We start from the raw sequence: 18,977 nt of genomic DNA on the forward strand, positions 1-18,977 counted from the left end.
TACCTCCACATTTATTTCCTAGTGAAAGAAGAAAGATTATTCAGGAGAGTTCAAAATATTCATGGATTTCTAACGAATTGTTTAAAACAGGGCCAGATCTTGTGATTAGAAGATGTGTCAGGGAAGATGAAATGCCTGATATTCTCAAAGCATGTCATGATGAATCGTGCGGTGGACACTTTGCTAACAAAAGGACAATCTATAAAATCCTTTCTTTAGGATATTATTGGTCGTCCCTCTTCAAAGATGCAAAGCAATATGTCAAAAGATGTGACAGCTGCCAAAGAGTAGGGAAACCTACCCTTTCAAATGAGATGCCATTACAACTACAGGTACTCATCGAACCCTTTGAAAAGTTGGCTTTAGACTTTATTGGACCTATTAATCCACCATTTAAACAGAAAAAGTATATATTGGTATGTACTGATTATGTCACTAAATGGGTAGAAGCCAAAGCATTATTTTCTGCTACTGAAAATTCAGTTGTTAGTTTCCTTTATGAGGATATTTTTACTTGCTTTGGTGTTCCAAGAGAAATTGTGACAGATCAGGGAGGTCAATTCACATCCAAACTGGTGGAGAAGCTGATGGAAGAGTACAAGGTCAAGCATAGGAAACCCACTCCTTACCATCCACAAGCAAATGGTCAAGTAGAGTCTACAAACAAAGTAATTGAAGGCATCATTACCAAGACTGTTCATCTACATAGAAGAGATTTGGTAAAAGGGCTTCCTGAAGCCTTATGGGCCTACAAAACCACATGGAGGAACACAACAGGACATTCTCCCTATGAACTTGTTTATGGGAAGGAAGTTCTGCTCCCCATTGAGTTCCAAGTTAAGACTTTCAAGATGGAAATTCAATTGGGAATGGATCTATTAGAAGCCCAAAAGCATAGAATGGAGCAATTAAATGAACTAGATGAGATCAGATAAGAAGCAATCCTAAGAATTGATCTAGTTCAATATCAAAGAGCTAAGTGACATGACAAATACATCAAGGAGAAAAAGTTTCAAGAAGGAGATTGGGAATTTCTATTTGATTCCAAGTTCAAAGATTTCAAAGGTAAATTTCAGACTCATTGACTTGGGCCATATGAGATTGAAAAAGTTTTTAGCAATGGAGCAGTAAGAATCAAAACCATTGATGAGTATCAAACTCCTCTCATTGTGAATGGTCACAGATTGAAGATCTATTATAAACCACTCTCAAAAGAGGAATTTGTCAAAATCTTTCAAGATAATTCTGCAATAAGGCTGGTGAAGAAGAATCCTTCTTCTGCACCAGCGTAGTCTTTGTTCTCTTCATTGTTATCTAAAAAAAAAATAAAAATGTATAAGCCTGAAAACCAATCACTGATTGGCAGTCCTATACAGAAAATACAGGGTGAAAATAAGAAACTTCTGACACCTTATATTTTCCAAAAAAAAAATCTCTCTCATTTCACTCATATTTATTTCATTTCATGTCATTTCACTTCATTTCATTTCATTTCATTTCGCCATCACATTCCACCAATAAAAATTCCTTTCATGTTCAGTTTTCCATATATCATTCATTCAATCATCATTCTTTTCCATCCATCTCCACTTCACTAAGTTATGTGTTATTCACTATGTCAGTTTCCGTAGCTGAATTCTGATTCCGCAGCTGAATATTGATTCCACAGCTGATTGTTGATTCTGCAGCTAATACTCTATTACTCTGCAGTGATAGTAAGATGTTAGCAAAGTAATGATGAAAACCAGATACAAGTATGGAAGAGGAAGATATTTTGAAGAATTTCAGCACCTAAAAGCACCTACAAGAGGCAGCCAATCAAAAGTTAGCGAACGAAAGTGGTAAGATTCTAAGGTATGAGCAAAATCAATTTCAAATAGCATTTTAAAACACATAATCTGTATAGTTGTAAAATCACAAGCTCCATCATGTGTAATGATTCGAATTGATAGCTCCCTTAACTCCTCCATGACCTTTGCATAACTCCACCACGATCTCCGCATCAAATTCCAACGGCCTCATAATCCTCTTCTGAATCTAACTCGTACTCAGTTGTACATCCGCATTACACCTGTTGAACCGGTTAATCATGAAAACGTAAGCCAATTGACCACGGCTCTCGTCTGACGCACCACTCCACAATCATTTTATGAATTTGATAACGTCCACTCCACAGCCTTTTATTTCATAATTTTCCAGTCTCACTCTGTTTCCATACTCTTACACCGAGTTTACGATTGCCAGTTCAGGGTTTGTTTATACAGGGCTCTACTCCGTGAACTTGTTTTCATTGCATGCTTCGTATTCTTCCCATTTTGTAACCACTGGTTTTCTCCGCAATCCTCCTCCATCTTCTGCTCATACAACTGTTCTGCCTCCATGAAACCATCACTTACCGAGGTATTTTTGAAGCAAGAGGAACGAATGGGCCTTCTGGTAAGAACAGAGCCAAATGGGGCTAAGTTCATAGAGGATTACCCACAGTTAAAGAGCACGTTAAGAAAGAAAGGTGGCTGTAGTTTATCCAGAAATTCAGGGGTCATAACAAAGAAGTCATGAAGACATTTGCAAGGTCCTTCAACGACATGGAAGTTAAGATTGGGGATATCAAATTCCTGGTAACAAAGGCATCCATTGCAGCAGCAACGGAGCTCCCACAGGAAGGAGAACGATGGTTCAAAAACACAGACTTCAATGAGAGGGCCTGGAGGATCATTTTGCGTAACCCAGGTATGGATATAACCGTTTTTAAACATGGAATTTCTGTTTCAGCCCTAAAGGAAAAATGGACTAGTTCGCTATTGATAATCCAGAAGTTCATTACGTGTGAAGGAAGGTATGGGTCTATGTACATGTACCATATAAGGTTATTAATGAATTTTCTGGAGAATCAAACTATCAATCTGCCTTATTTCTTGTTGAGTAGCTTGAAAACGATGTTTACCACTGTACAAAATAATTTGGATGATGTAGAGCCTCATCCTTATCATCATGGCCTTGTTAAAATGCTGATTGAAAAACAATTGAAGGAAAGAAAGGACACATGGGAAAGATTATTGATTAGAAATTTCTTTCAGGACCCACCTGAAACACCTGAAAGTAGCTCAACAAGAAAAAGTAGGAGAAGAAAAACAAGTGTAAACATTCAGGATACTCCTACTAGTATAACTAAAGAAACCAGTAAGGAAGAAATGTTGTCTGAAACTTTGACTGAGGTTAGAAAACAAGCAAAAGAGAAAGGGAAAAGAAATATTGAAGACATTTATCAGACCCCAGAACCTTCTTCAGAAGAAGACCAGATACTCTCTAAAAGACTAATTCATCTTAAAGAACAGTCAGTCAAGGCAAAAGAAAAAGGAAAAGAGAAACAGAGTGTAGAAAAGGGAGATACCAGCTCACAGAATTTAAGAAGGAGCTCAAGACTTAAAGGCAAATTGAAGAAAGTGCAAATCAAAGGGGCTCATTTTATAGACTTAGGAGGGGAAACACTAGAACATTCACCAAAAATCACTCCTCCTGACCATAATCCACATCGTTCTCCTTTTTCTCAACCAGATTTTGAAATCAGTCCAAGAAAGGCCACACTAGAAATAGATCCCACTCAGCAAAAGATGTATGATTTTATTGAATCATTGGAAAAAACTGCAACAGAACAGGGCACTTCATCTAATTAGCCTGATACAACTCAGAAAGTTTTGATCCAATAACTAAAACAAGAAGTTTTTGAACTAGAAGTCCTGAATAGACATATCAAAAGAGAAAATGAAACATTGAAAAAAAAAAAAGTTGGACAAAATCATCCATGACAATACCATGCTGCATTTAGGATTGTGGCACAAGAAAAATAGGAAATTGAAGAGGAAGAACAGGAGGTTGAGCAGAGCCCTCATCAACCTCAAATACAGGTGCCTAATGATGAAGCCCAGGATGACAGTGACACCAAGGAAGAAGAAGAGAAGGCTAGATGTATTAGCAGAAGTCTCAGAGCAGATGAATTGAAGGAAGGATAGTCACAGTTTTGGTTGCATGGGGACATGCAACATCTTCACAGTGGGGGTATGTTGAGCCCTAGAACTACCTCTCTTCTACATACTTTCCTAGACCTTTTCTCTTCCATTTTTCCCACATCAATGCCTCATAAGCTATCAAAGATTGTTACATATTGATTCTAGGAGTGCATTTAAGTGGTTTTCTAACTATATCCTTATGTGTGCTATTTGGTTTAGATTTTGTTCATTAGCTACGGAATGTAGCCACTTTCCGCAGCTGACTCGCAATTCCGCAGCTACTTTCATTGTTCTGTAGGTTACAGGTGTCAACAGGTGAAACGAGGCACGTGGGTAGCTCAAAAATGATCTGCACATGGATAAGGTCCTATTTGTTCAATCGAATTGATGAAAAAAGGCATTGGTTAAAGGACGGTTAAACAAGGAGTCCTACATCAAATAGGTCTCTGTTTCAGCACGTGAAAAGTCAGAGACCGTTGCTAGATTCGTGGATCCCTCTTGACAGCTGCAGGCCGTCTCCATGACACAAATCCAACACCCACCTTTTGTAGATTGAATGTTTTTAGCAACCAAGAGGCTGAAATTACGGGTTCTGCCTTGTTTACGTGTCCTTTGCTGAAGATTTCTCTCAGAAAAACAGTTATCTATTTTCATGTATAAATAAAGCGTTTTACAATGCAAATAGCTAGCTCAGATATTAGGATTGACGTTGTTGTTTTAGATTTCGTTGTTATGTTGTAACGAGAAGACATACACTCTGTTTTGCAATATAAAACTCTGTTTTCTTATGACTGTGTAAAGCATGATTTTGAGCTGACAGTGTGTTAACCAAAGGCTGTGCAAAAGGCCCTTGCTGGCTGAGGTTTTTTTTCGTTTTGTAAAGTTTCCTTATGCATCTTTCCTCTTATTTCCACTGTACATTTCTCATAATTTGTTTATGGTGTTAATCATTTTATTCCTGTACATGATTTTCCAACATTGCATACTTTTTCACTAACACTGATCAGTGTGTTTCAGGATAGGTTATGCTCGAGCCTTTTCATATAATTTTTGCATCAAGTATTGATATGAGATTTACTTCTCTGCTGAACTTTTTAAGCTTTTCAATTTCAGTTGTTATGCTTTGATTTCAGTGAGATTTGTTTGTTGCTATTAGCTAGTTTAGATATCAAATTCTTCATGTTATTTGACGTTATCTCCGGTGCCATGGCTTAACCCGAAAATTTAATTGGCGAGCCATCGGATTATAAGTGAAGTATTTGATTTTGCTTTCATTAATCTGTAAGTAGGTAGTTTAAATATCAATTTCTTCATGTTATTTGACGTTATCTCTGGTGCCATGGCTTAACCCGAGAAGTTAATTGGCGAGCTATCAGATTATAAGTGAAGTAATTTGATTTTGCTTTCATTAATCTGTAAGTAGGTAGTTTAGATATCAAGTTCTTCATGTTATTTGACATTATCTCCGGTGCCATGGATTAACCCGAGAAGTTAATTGGCCAGCTATCGGATTATAAGTGAAGTAAACTGATCTTGCTTTCATTAGTCTGCAATTTTTGGTTTTGAGTGCAATAGTTTAGATTTTATTCTATAATTAGATGGGCAGTAGAGACAATGACCTTATGATCAATATTTCATCTTTTGTTTGATTTAAGTAGCTTCACATTTACATTCTTGTTCAAGTATTGATTTTATCAATAGCATGTTTTGAGATCTTTTGAAGAGCTAAGTTCTGTAAATTATCATAAGGGATATAATCCTTGTCTTAAATCTACATCCATACTTGCCCTCCAAAAGTATTCTTAAAATTTGAGAATAGGATTTTCATTTTCATTAGACACCTTAGGAGACCAACAAAGACAAAACCCCAAAAACAAGATAAAAATTGAAAACAATAAAAGTAAGAAAGTGGTTGTCTTGCACATACAGTGTGCCACACTTCATCAGTTTACGACTCTCGGATTGATAATTAATGTAGCAATTTAGGACATACTAAGTTGAATAAACACCCTGGAGGCTATGGGTTGAGATATTAGGCTTTGGAGCCCTGTAATAGCTTGGGTAGGGGCCATCCTGAAGAAAAAGCTGAGGAAGACCAGAATGAAGACAACTGCTTACCACCCTGATGGAACATTGGATTCTGGGACTCCCTAGGAAGGGGGTGAAGCACTGTGTACACACTTGTGGGTGAGGTTGGGCACCTATGGACTCTCGGTGCCGACAAAGTAAGAAGATGCTAGTAGGTGGGATTGAGGAAGGAATTCCTTTGGAGTCCCAGAATTAGTGGTAGATTGGTGCATTAATCCATGAAGCAAGCAAACCCCCAAGACTCTGGAATTTGGGTCGGGGGCGACGACTGCAAGTAAGTGTGGTTGCAGCTGTCTACAATTGGATGGAGAGTCCTTGTCTTAGACTCAGTTTCCCTGCATGTTCCAAGATAAGTAACAATGTATACTATTTAACTTCTGATGAATGATGTTACTGTGTTGTGGGTAATGGTTTTGAACTTAGAGACTGCACTGTGATGATGAAGCTTGCATATGTGTTACATTCCTTGTGGAATACGTTAACGTGATTTGTATACATGTATGTATATGTGATGAATATATGCATGGATGTGCGAGGAAGCTGAAAGTGAAATATGTCTAACAATTGCTAATGGTATACATGGAACATTTGACACATAAAACGTATAACAAACCGCATGTTAACTAAGACCAGGTCATAATGTAGTATCGAGTCTAGATTTGCACATATGCTTAGCTATGTGAGAAACAATGTAAATAATAACTTGTTAAGAAAAGAAAGGAACTCATTGTAACTCATGACCGAGCCCTAAGAGCTTGGATTTATAGTTGAAGAATAATGGGTTTTTAGACCCTTTTTATTAATATAAGATTACATAGAAGACGCTCTGCATAGCAGGGTCGTACTCACTTGAGTGTTATCCGTGGTCATGTTACAAGCTGTTGTGTTGCTTGTCAAGCACAATTTTAATGTAAAAGGAAGTTTTCCCTTGGTACCAGTTGAGCATTAGGGGATTTTTGAGGTCTAAAATGGGCCTCCTAAAGAAATTATAAAATGATAGTGGAAATAATAAAATAAGATTAGATAACATCATCAAATTTTAGAGGGAAAAAAGGAAAAACTATTTTTCAACTTATCTCCCTATGGGTTTACTCAAATTTCAAGCGGAAACACTTGTTGGATGCATAATTTGATTACTCATCCAAGGAGTACCCATGTTGCATACTTTTTATGGACTTTGATACACGAAAACTGAGAAATACATGAAAAACGTTATTGGAATCACGATTTTTCATGTATTTCTCATTTTTCGTGTAGCAGGGTCCATCAAAAATATGAAACATGGGTACTCCTTGGACGAGGAATCAAATTATGCATCCAACGAGTGTTTCTGCTCGAAATTTGAGTAAACCCATAGGGAGATACGTTGAAAATACGAGTTGAAAAAGTAGTCCCATTTTAGACCACAAAAGTCCCCTAATGGCCACCAACTTCACCTGAAAGTCCTTTAGCCTTGCATTTTCAGTAGGTTGGATAGATGTTTTTGGCATCTTAGGGTGGATGCTGAGGCACCTGAAGGCCCTTCCTATCGACATGTAGCTATTTGTAGGCCTAGCACAAGGTCTGACGTTGTCGGCGTGTGGTAGGCGAGGTAGGAACCTCTTGAAATTCTGCGCCAAGTCTGTGGTAGGTAGTCCACGTAGGAGCACCTATGCCTCCTTGGGTGGCATTCCCTCTCCATGGGAAGGGAGGTATCATGAGCCAAGAACTCGTTGGAGAATCTGTCACTCAAGTTCGAGAGGGATAACATCGTAAATCATCCTAAGAAACCAAGGGAACTATAGGGAACCCACAAAACACATCTGGAGGTCTACTAGACTACTGAGAGAGAACTATAGCTGACAAGGCTAGTTCGGGAAAGTCTGTGCAGTGGCAGAGCTGGTAGTAAGGAGGGAAATGTGTAATGCATAGTCAAAAGCTTTCGACCGAGACATGGCGGGAATGAGAAGGAAAGCCTTGTTGCGGCTTAGAGGAAGGAGGCCATCAACTTATAGAAGAGGTTGGGCCAACCTTATCCCTAAAATGGTCAAAAACCTAGTCCAAGGAGATCTCTAATTGGTGGAGCTAGACTTCCTTCACAAAATTGGTCAGAATGACAGTGTAGAAGGTTGTAGAGCTAGAAGCTGAGAGATAATTTAAATTAGATCAGGGGACTTAGTGGTTAAGAGGGCGTTGAGGTTTTTTAAAGAGATGGTGATGGAGACTTCTTCGTTATCCAGATCGTCTGGCAAGGGTGAGTTGCCGTAAGGGGCCACCACGAGAACCCAGAAGGTTGGAACCTCGAGGAGCTGAGTGAATGACTCCTCATAAGGTTTCAGGTTTGAAGGTCTCATTCACTAAGGGGGAACCAATACGAATCTAGTCACTGAAGGATCCTTCTGTCCCAGTAACCTGGACACATGGAGATAATGTTAGCATGACATCTTGAAGGATAGGTGGCCAGCGGTTGGGGATTTTGGATGCCTCAGTGAGATACCTACGGATGGCATATGAACCTCTCTTAGGTTGGCACGTGGAAGGATGAATTCAGTATAACATCACTTGGGTAATGGTTAGACCCTAGAAGTCAAAAACCCCATAAAGGCAAAATGTCCCGGCGGAAATTCCAAACATCAGGAACTATCAGTTAGCAGTACGAGGGGTTAACAAAAAATTATTTGTTCCTTAGGGCCATTACCTGGAAGTGATTGGATGGAAGTGACAGGGTTGTGGGGCCATAAGGACTCGTGGCGGATAGCGTGAGGAGGATGACACGACCATTAGTGGAAGAGTTGGCGCAACCGTTAGGTCGAGTTCCAGGGGAAGCTTGAATCAGAAATGCGATACACACTGAGGGTCCCAGAGACATGACATGTTAGCTAGGCGGATTGATTCCATGGGCAAGCCTCACGTTAGGAAACGAGGCATTGAGAGGGTCCTAGAGGCACACCTACTAATAATAGTAATAAGAATAAAAAGTAAAAGAAAAAAAAAACAACTCGAAAGGAAGGAGTACATGTAGAAATATTTACCCCATGTCAACTCAAGAGGACAAGTATGTGACAGAGTGGTATCAGAGCATCTGGGTTCAAAACTTGGACTGGATGAGCTTCGTCATAGGAAAGTGAGGAAGTTTCATTAAGTAATTATAGAATACTGAGTTAGTTTGGACTGTGTTGGCTGATTGTTACTGAAATTATACCAGGATAAGTTAGCTGGTGGCTAACAATCCTATGGGAATAGGATGGTAATTGTGGATACGTTTTTTCATTAGTTATGTACCAATTGCATGATTTAATGATTGTCTCATATGATTTATAAATGGATTGTATGTTAACATGGTTGTTTTTTTACCACAGGAACCCCCATGATGTTCTGTGAATGCAAACTCATGATCTTGATTTGTGTTTAAATGTTGTCTTAAAATGTCTAACAATGTGTGTGATTGACAACACATCACAAGCAACATAATATATAAATGACACATAGATGAGAACCGAAATGGTGGAATATAGTTCTAATCAGTCCCAACATGGAAGTGATGGAATCAGAACCAATGAAGAAGAGAGATCCATTGGGAAAGGGGGGAGAAATTTTGATCACTCCAAGAGGAAGTGCTAAAATGAAAGTGCCTTACTCGAGCAGACCATCTAGTTCTTTCACCCGGAGACATCATCACTTTGGCCACCACCGTCGCTCAGAGAGTAAGGAAAGGGAGCCTATGTCTGAATAATTTAAAAAGGTAAAGCCACCCACATTCAATGGGGATGTCAAGAAGGCAGAGGACGTAACAATATGGCTGCTAGGGATGAAGAAGTTCTTTATAATACATGACTACTATGAGAATATGAAAGCCCGAGTTATATTGTACAATTTAAAAGGAAAGGTCAACATCCGGTGGGAGGATCTAAAGAATAATAGAGCCATAACTGAGAAGGAATTGACATGGGAAGAGTTTGAGAATATTTCCAAAGAATAATACTTGTCTGAATGCTACTACGACAATAAGGCAAAGGAATTCTATGAACTCAAAATGGGTCTGAAGATGACTAGTGATGACTATGTCACCAAGTTTTTAGGATTATTGAGGTATGTCCCATATCTCAAGGATGAGAAGGTTAAAATTTAGAGGTTCATCAGTGGCTTTCCTATGGTATTCATAAATAAGATTGAAATGTTGGAACCCTAGACTCTGAAGGATGCAATTAAGAAGCTAGAGCATTGCAATGAGAAAGCAAGGCATAAGCCTAATATTAAGAGTAACTGGATAGCCAAAAGCACTGCTAGACGGAATGTGAGTTGGTCCAGGAAGAACCTAGAAGGAAGAGAGAGGAAACACCCAACTTCGATAAACAATATCAACAAAAGGTCAACATTGTCGTTAAGGGAAATGTACAGTAACCAACGTCAACAAAACCAAAGATTGAAGGCCGGAACCACTCAAGTGATGGACCTGTGGTGGGAGCCACATGAGAAGGGTTTGTCCACATCAGCAGGAGGATGGACCCAAAATCTACAATGCTCAGAAGGCAAGGACGATGGGCAAAGTAGCCCGGAGTATGCTAAGGGTTTATGCAACTTTGGACAACCACCAAGCAGATCACCAGGCATCCATAATTGAGATGGAAGGTAAGCTAAAAATATAATTTTGTTTCTATTTTGATTAATCTAGGTTCTAATTATAGCCATGTCAACCCATAGCTTGTCAAAAAGTTCAGATTGGATAATGAATTTCACAGAGAACAAGGTTTGGTTCAATTGGCAACAGGGACAAAGAAAAGGTTCAACGATAGGGTGAAGTCATGTGCATTTGAACTTAGTAGCATGCCCACAACAACCCACTTGAACGTGTTACCAGTAGGCGGGTATGGAATATTGTTGGGCATGGACTGGCTATACGAACGCCAGATCAAGGTGGATTTCTATGAGAAATCAATAGAATGCTTTGACGAGCAAGAAACAAAAAGAATATTACAAGGCAAGAAACAACCCATATCAATGTGACTAATTACTTTCATGCAAGCCAAACACAGTGGCAGAAGGGGATGCACATTTTTTGCAGTACAAGTTTCGAAGAACAAGGGAGCCAATGGAGCAACAAAAGGCGAGGAAGCTAAATTGCTTCAAAAACACCCTGTTTTGCAACAATACGTGAATATCTTTCTAGTAGAGGTTCCTGGATTGCCTCCTCACGGAGAGATAGATTTCTCTATCGAGATGATACTTGGAGAAACACCAAATCTAAGGACCCATATAGAATGTGCACCCCTGAGTTGGCTGAGTTGAAACTATAGTTGAAGGAAATGCTAGACAAAGGGTACATATGGCCAAGTATGTCTCCTTGGGGAGCACCAATATTGTTTGTGAAAAAGAAGGATGGAACCATGAGATTATGCATTGATTATAGACAACTGAACAAGGAAACCATTAAGAACAGGGACCCATTACCAAGGATTGATGATCTCTTTGACCAACTAAGGGGAGCGACAATGTTCTCCAACATTAACTTGAGGTCAGGCTACCATCAAGTAAGAATCAAGGAGGAAATTCATAAGACTGCTTTTAGAACAAGATATGGGCACTACGAATTCATAGTGGCACCCTTCAGACTTACTAATGCCCCTGCCATGTTCATGCGCCTGATGAATGGGGTGTTTCAACCATATTTGGACGAGTTTGTCATTGTATTTGTGGATGACATACTGGTCTATTCAGAAATGGAAGAAGAACATGAGAAACATCCATCGTTTGTGTTACAGTTGTTGAGATAACATAAGCTCTATGCAAAGCTTGATAAGTGTGACTTATTCCAAACACATATACACGACTTAGGGCATATCGTATCTAAGGAAGGCTTATTGGTTGATCTGGATAAGGTCAAAGCCATAAGAGAGTGGTCAAATCCAAGGAATGTAGATGAGGTTAGATCATTCATGATATTGGCAAGATATTATAGGAGATTTATTCAGAATTTTAGGACATCCTGTTACAAACTTACAGAGAAAAGGGAAGAGATTCGAATGTACTGTACAATGTGTAGGCAACTTCAAGCAGCTAAAGCAGTTGCTCACTAGTGCACCAGTGCTGAGAATTGCAGATCTTGACAAGGATTTCGTAGTACATACTGATGCCTGCAAGGAGGGACTCGGTGGAGTCTTAATGCAAGAAGGACAAGTTTTGTGTTATGAGTCCAGGAAATTGAATAAACATGAGGAGAATTACATGACACATGACCTAGAATTGGCTTCTATCATTCATGCTTTAAAAATGTGGAGGCACTACCTCCTTGGCTGGAAGTTCACGCTCATGTCAGATCATAGTGGGCTCAAATATTTGTTTGGACAACCGAAGTTTAATGTTAGGCAAGCCAGATGGTTGGCCACACTCAATGAATTTGTCTTCGAGATTAAGTACATAAATGGCAAGGAAAACAAGGTTGATGATTGCTTGATTTGGAGGATCCAAGTCAATCACTTGGAAATTGTAAGCTTAAGTATGATAAATCTGTGTGAAAATATCAAAAGAGCTAGACAATAGGATGAAGCATACCAACAAGTAAAGGAGAGACTACGATGAGGTATTGAGGATTGAGAATACCACCTTACTGATGACAACTCATTCTGATTTAAAGGAAAAGTCTATGTGCCAAACTGTGATGAAATAAAAAGGTTGATAATGAGAGAATTCCATGATAAGTTTTACTCAAGATACCTAGGGTATCAAAATACCCTTATAGCCATCAAAATATTCTATTATTGGTCAAATTTGAAGAAAGAAGTAGCAGACTTCATGGAAAAATGCATAAAATTCCAACAAGTGAAGGTCGAATGCAAGCATTTGACAAGATTATTACAATCTATACCTATTACATAATGGAAGTGGGAGGTAATATCTATGGATTTCATTACGGGATTTCCCAAAACAACGAAGTAGCATGACACAATCATGGTAGTGGTGGACAATCTTAGCAAGGTAGCTCATTTCGTGGCAGTCAAATCCACCCATTCTGCTAGTGAAATAGCACAATTTTTCATAAGAGAGATCATGAAGTTGCATGGCATTCCCAAAAATATCATGTCCAACAGAGATGCTAAATTTGCTTCCAGGTTTTGGAAGGAACTATTTGCGGGCTTGGGAACACAATTAACATTCAACACCACCTATCATCCATAGACAAATGGGAAAATAGAGAGGACCAACCAGATCCTCAAGGACATGTTGATGATGTATGTGATGCATCATCCCATGAAATGGGAAGAGTATCTTCCAATTGTGGAATTTTCATATAACAATGGACACCATGAATCCATAAGGATGATCCCCCTTGAAACATTAAATGATAGGAAATGCAATACTCCTATTAGTCGGGGTGATCCAGTTAACAGAGTTCATGCAGGACCTGATATGCTTAAGGATATGGAACAACAAGTTCAGATCATAGGACAAAATATGAAAGTGGCACATGATAGACAAAAGAGCTATGCAAATAAGCATAGGATTCACAAGGAGTTCCAAGTTAGAGAACACGTTTATCTAAGGGTTAAGCCTAAAAGTTGTTCCCTAGGGGCGGGGACATATGCCAAGTTGGCATCATGATACTGTGGGCCATTTGAAATACTTGAAAGGATAAGACCAATAGCATATAGACTGACCTTACCTCCATAAGTTAGAATTCATGATGTTTTTCATGTTTCTTTACTTAAAAAGTATTTATAGGATTCTAATCACATGATTGATTGGTTTGTGCTATAGGTTGAACCAGACAAAGAGTTCAAACCAGAGCCAATGTGCCTTTTGTACCGAAGGAGTCTTATTCTCCGAAACTGAGCTATAAAGCAAGTCAAGGTACAATGGAAGCACTTTGGGCCAGAGGAGGCCACGTGGGAAATGGTTGATGCAATGAAAGCTAGTTATCCTTTCTTGTTTGATGGTTAAAACAAGGTATGTATAATTGTAAATACTGTATAGAGATGTGTGTATAAAGATCCATCAAACAATATTTGCTACATTTTGATCTTATGTGGTATATGGAAAATTAAACACTGGGGACGACGTTCCCTCAAGGGGGAGGGGACTGTAACAACACCACTCAAAGTTCTTGTGAAAATGGAACTTGTAAAAACACTGTAAATATTTCACAACATTTGAAATCAAACAAAAATGGACTTAGTCAAAGGACACAGATTCTAGAGCTGGGGAGGGAGTCACTTGCTTGGGACATTACAATTCCTTGTGCAATGAGGAATCTTAAAAATGTGACACAACCATTAAAAACTGGTTGGTGCATGAATTGATAAGAGAACTATTGAAAATTAAATGAGATACAACAGGAGGTATGCAGGCCCACACTGATTGGGAATAAACCACAAGAAAAAGGGATAATACATTTAAGGAGGGATGACACACTACATGCCAGGGAGGATGTAACAATAATGGTGGTCAAGGAAGAGACCAAGAAAAGGCTAGACGCGAGAGAAGGAGGGGGAGATTCAAAAAAAAAGGAGGAGAGAACCGGAGATATGGAAATAGAGAGGACTAGTGAAACATGAGATTCAACACAAGCTGTCTGTAGGCAGTGTTGAAGAGAAGAGAAGAGAGGGGGATCAACTATCGATCCTCGAAGGTTGTGAGTTGAACTTCTAGTCTTTGGAGCCATGTAACAACTTGGGGTTTGTGGATGATGTGGGTTGAGACAAAGTCTATGGAGCCCTTTAATAGCTTGGGTCCCCTGGACGTTGTGGGTTGGGATGGAATCTCTAGAGCCCTGTAATAGCTTAGGTCCCTTGGAAGCTATGGGTTGAGATAGTAGGATCTCAAGCCCTGTAATAACTTGGGTAGAGGCCATCTTGAAGTAGAAGCTGAGGAAGACTAGAGTGAAGACCAATGGTTAATGCCCTGATGGCACAATGGATTCTGGGACTCCCTAGGAAGGGGGTGAATCAATGTGTATGCACCTCGGGGTGAGGTTGGGCACCTCTGGACTCTTGATGCCGATGAATTAAGAAGCTGATAGTTAGTGGGATTGAGAAAGGAAGTCCTCTGGAGTCCCAGAATCAGTGGAAGATTGGTGCGTTAGTCCCTTAAGAAAGAAACCCCCCCCAGAATCAGTGGTAGACGGCTCGGGGGTGATGACTGCAAGTAACTGTGGCTGCAACTGTCTACAGTTGGGTGGTGAGTCCTTGTCCTAGACTTAGTTTCCCTACATGTTCCAAGATAAGTAACTTTTTATACTACTTAATTTCTGAGGAATGATGTTACTGTGTTGTGGATAATGATTTTGAACTTAGAGACTGCACTGTGATGATGAAGCTTGCATATGTGTTACATTCCTTGTGGAATATGTTAGCATGATTCGTAAACATGTATGTATATGTGCTAAATATATGCATGAATGTGTGAAGAAGTTGAAAGTGAAATATTTCTAAAAACTGCTAACGATAGACATGGAATATTTGGCACATAAAAAGAATAAAAAATTGCATGTTAACTAAGACCAGGTCATAATGTAGTACTCAGTCTAGATTTATGTATATGCTTAGATGTGTGAGAAACATCATAATAATAACCCATTAAGAAAATGATGGAACTCATTGTAACTCACGACCAAGCCATGAGAGCTTGGATTTACACTTGAAGAATGGCAGGTTCTGAGACCCTTTTTATTAATATAAGATTACATAGAAGAACTTCTATATAGTGGGGTCGTACTCACTTGAGAGTCATTCGTGGTCATGTTACACATTGTTGTGTTGCTCGACGAGCAAGACTTTAATGTCAAAGGGATTTTTTCCCAGGTATCAGTTGAGCCACCAATTTTACCTAAATTCCCTTCTACCTTGCATTTTCAGTAGGCTCGATAGCTGTTGTTGGCGTTTTAGGGTGGCTGCCGAGGCACCTAATGGCCTATGTATCGACATGTAGATGCAGGCCCGACACAAGGTCTGGCATCGTCGACGTGTGGAAGGCAAGGTAAGAACCTCTCGAAAGTCTTCACCAAGTTCATGGTAGGTAATCCATGCAGGAGTGCCTACGCCTCCTCGGGTGGCATTCCCTCCCTATGGGAAGGGAAGTATCGTGGGCCAGGAACTCACTGGAGAATCTATCACTCAAGCTTGAGAGGGATAACATTATAAATCATCCTAGGAAACCAATAACACCGTAGGGAACCCAAAAAACACATATGGAGGTTTACCAGAATCTTGAGAGAGAGATATAACTGACAACAGAGTTCGTAGCTAGGAGGGATGTCGAGCTCTCCATCTGAGGCACTACGTGATGCAGAGTTGGAAGCCTTCGATCGAGTCATGGCAGGAATGAAAAGGAAAGCCTTGTTGCGTTTCGAAGGAAAATGACCATGAACTTATAGAAGAAGTTGGGCCAACCTTTTCCCCAGAATGGTCAAAACCCTAGTCAAAAGAGACTTCTGATTGGTGGATCTATATTTCCTTCACGAGATTAGTTAGAATGATATGGTAAAAGGCCGTTGATATGGAAGTCAGGAGATAATTCAAATTAGAGTCAGGGACTTAGCGGGTAATAGGGTGCTAGGGTTTTGTCGAGAGAGAGTGACAAATATTTCTCTGTTACCTAGACTATCAGGCAAGGGAAGGTTGCCGTAATAGGCCACCCCAGGAGTCGGGAATGTTGGAACCCCGGGAGTTGAGTGAATGAATCCTCATAAGGTTCTAGGTTCAAATGTCTCGTTCACTAAGGGGGACCCAATACAAATCTAATCACTGAAGGATCCATCCTTCACAGTAACCTAGACATGTGGAGATAATGTCAACACGACATCTTGAAGGACACATGGCTAGTGGTTTTGAGTCTTATATTCCTTAGTGAGCCACCTATAGACAACATGCGAACCTCTCTTAGGTTATTACATGGCAGGATGCCATCAGTATAATGTCATCCAGATAATGGTTATACCTCAGAAGTCAGAAACCCCATAAATGCGAAATGTCCCAGGGAAATTCCAAACACCAAGAACTGTCAGTTGGCAGCACGGGGGGCTAACATAAACTTCTCTGTTCCTTGGGGCTAGTACCTAGAAGTAATTATATGGAAGTGCTACGGATGTGGGGCAAAAATGACCCATGGTGGATAGCATGAGGGGGATGACGTGGCTGTTAGTGGGAGAATCGATGCAACTGTCAACCGATAAGTTGAGTTTCAGGGGAAGCTCGACTCAGAAATGCGCTACACCTTGAGGGTCTCGGAGATATGAAACGTCAACCAACCGAAATGATTTTGGGGGGAAGCTTCACATTAGGAGACGAGGCGTTGAGAGGGTCCTAAAGCCGCACCTAATAATAATAATAAGAATAAAAAGGAAAAGAAAAAAAAAAACATCTTGGAAGGAAGGAGTACGCATAGAAATATTTACCCCATGTCAACTCAAGGGAACATGTATGTGACATTAACATCTCCATTTAAAGGACCATTGGTTTTGGAATAAATCAAATTTGAGGAAGAAATATTTCAAATGCATTTATTAGCTCTTGAACAAAAACATTCAAAAAGTAAGTTTTGATAAATTACAAAATTTAGAAACTTTTGTAAAATAAGTTGATGGTAGAACATAGTAAAATTTGAGAGATATTATAAAACAAAAAGTAAAAGTAAAATGTTCTAAAATTGAAAAATTTCACTTACTAAAATGGTTCTTTCAAGCGCTCGATAGAGTAAGAAAACAATGATAATAAAGTCTAAAACTTACAAATTCATATTTTTTAAAATTACTAGATCTTAGATCATTAGAGATATGAATATATTTTCCTAGTGGAAGAGGCTTTCAAGTTTTCATCTCTTTCCATTCATCATAAATATCATTCCAATATATCTCATTTACAACATGAGGTGCATTGAGAGAGAGAAACATTAATATATCCAATGCTTCTAAAGAAAGCCTTGATCTATCGTCATTTTTATCCAATTTAATTTTGAAAAGCCTCTTTCACATATTGTTGTACTAGATGGAATAACAAGAATTGCTTGCCATAGTTGCATTAAACATGTAAATACTTCAAACCATTCATGTTAACCTCCACATAGATCCCATGCTCCAAAAATATGTTCTTTTGGGTAAGATTTATACTTAGTACAAATAAATTCATCCATTTCGCCCATATATTTAACACTGTTCAAAATAACCAAGTCTCCATCACTAAATTTCTCACATAAGTATGCCAACCATTTTCTTGTTTGAGAGTCCATAACCTCATAATAATTATGAGGATTAAAAACATTATCTACATTAAAAATATATAAATACGTGAACCATGCATTTAGAGGGTCAATCACCTTCATTACAAAACATTTTCTTAACATAATGCAATACTCTGTTGTCCCTAACCTTTGTTACTTCGACAAAATATCAATCCTCAATGCATGTACATGTACCATACTTGTGCAATCTGCATACACAAGAGTTCCTTGTTATATTTTACTTAAAAAAGATGACGTGTGCATTATGCTTTCTGCAAATGTGCCTCTTAGAAATTGCTTATGAAGCAAGCTAATAGTGATATCCAAAGTCGTTCCAATAGATGTGATGTCAACGTGATCCTCTTAAAACTTTTGATTCAACTTATTTAACTCAATAATCACATTTGCAAGTAAGTGGATGTAAAATTGAACTTTAAATATTGTAGTCATATCATATGTTTTTTTCTCCACTAACTCGTAATATCTTAACAAAGAAGGCATGAGCTTAACAAGTCTTTCCATTACTTTTTCTCTAGAAAACCATCTAAGACGATGAATTTGTAACACTTCTAGCCTTGTGATTTTAAATGACTCCATTAGCTCTTTCAATTCTCAGTGTATTTTAGTAGATTTTTCTAACCATGAATAGACCTTGTTTGCAAACTTTTCAATAACATACAACTCTTGAAAATAAGA

This window comes from Pinus tabuliformis, chromosome 1_1, assembly GCF_031772625.1.
Source record: "Pinus tabuliformis cultivar Carrire ecotype Pingquan chromosome 1_1, CPIR1, whole genome shotgun sequence".
Taxonomy (NCBI): Eukaryota; Viridiplantae; Streptophyta; class Pinopsida; order Pinales; family Pinaceae; genus Pinus; species Pinus tabuliformis.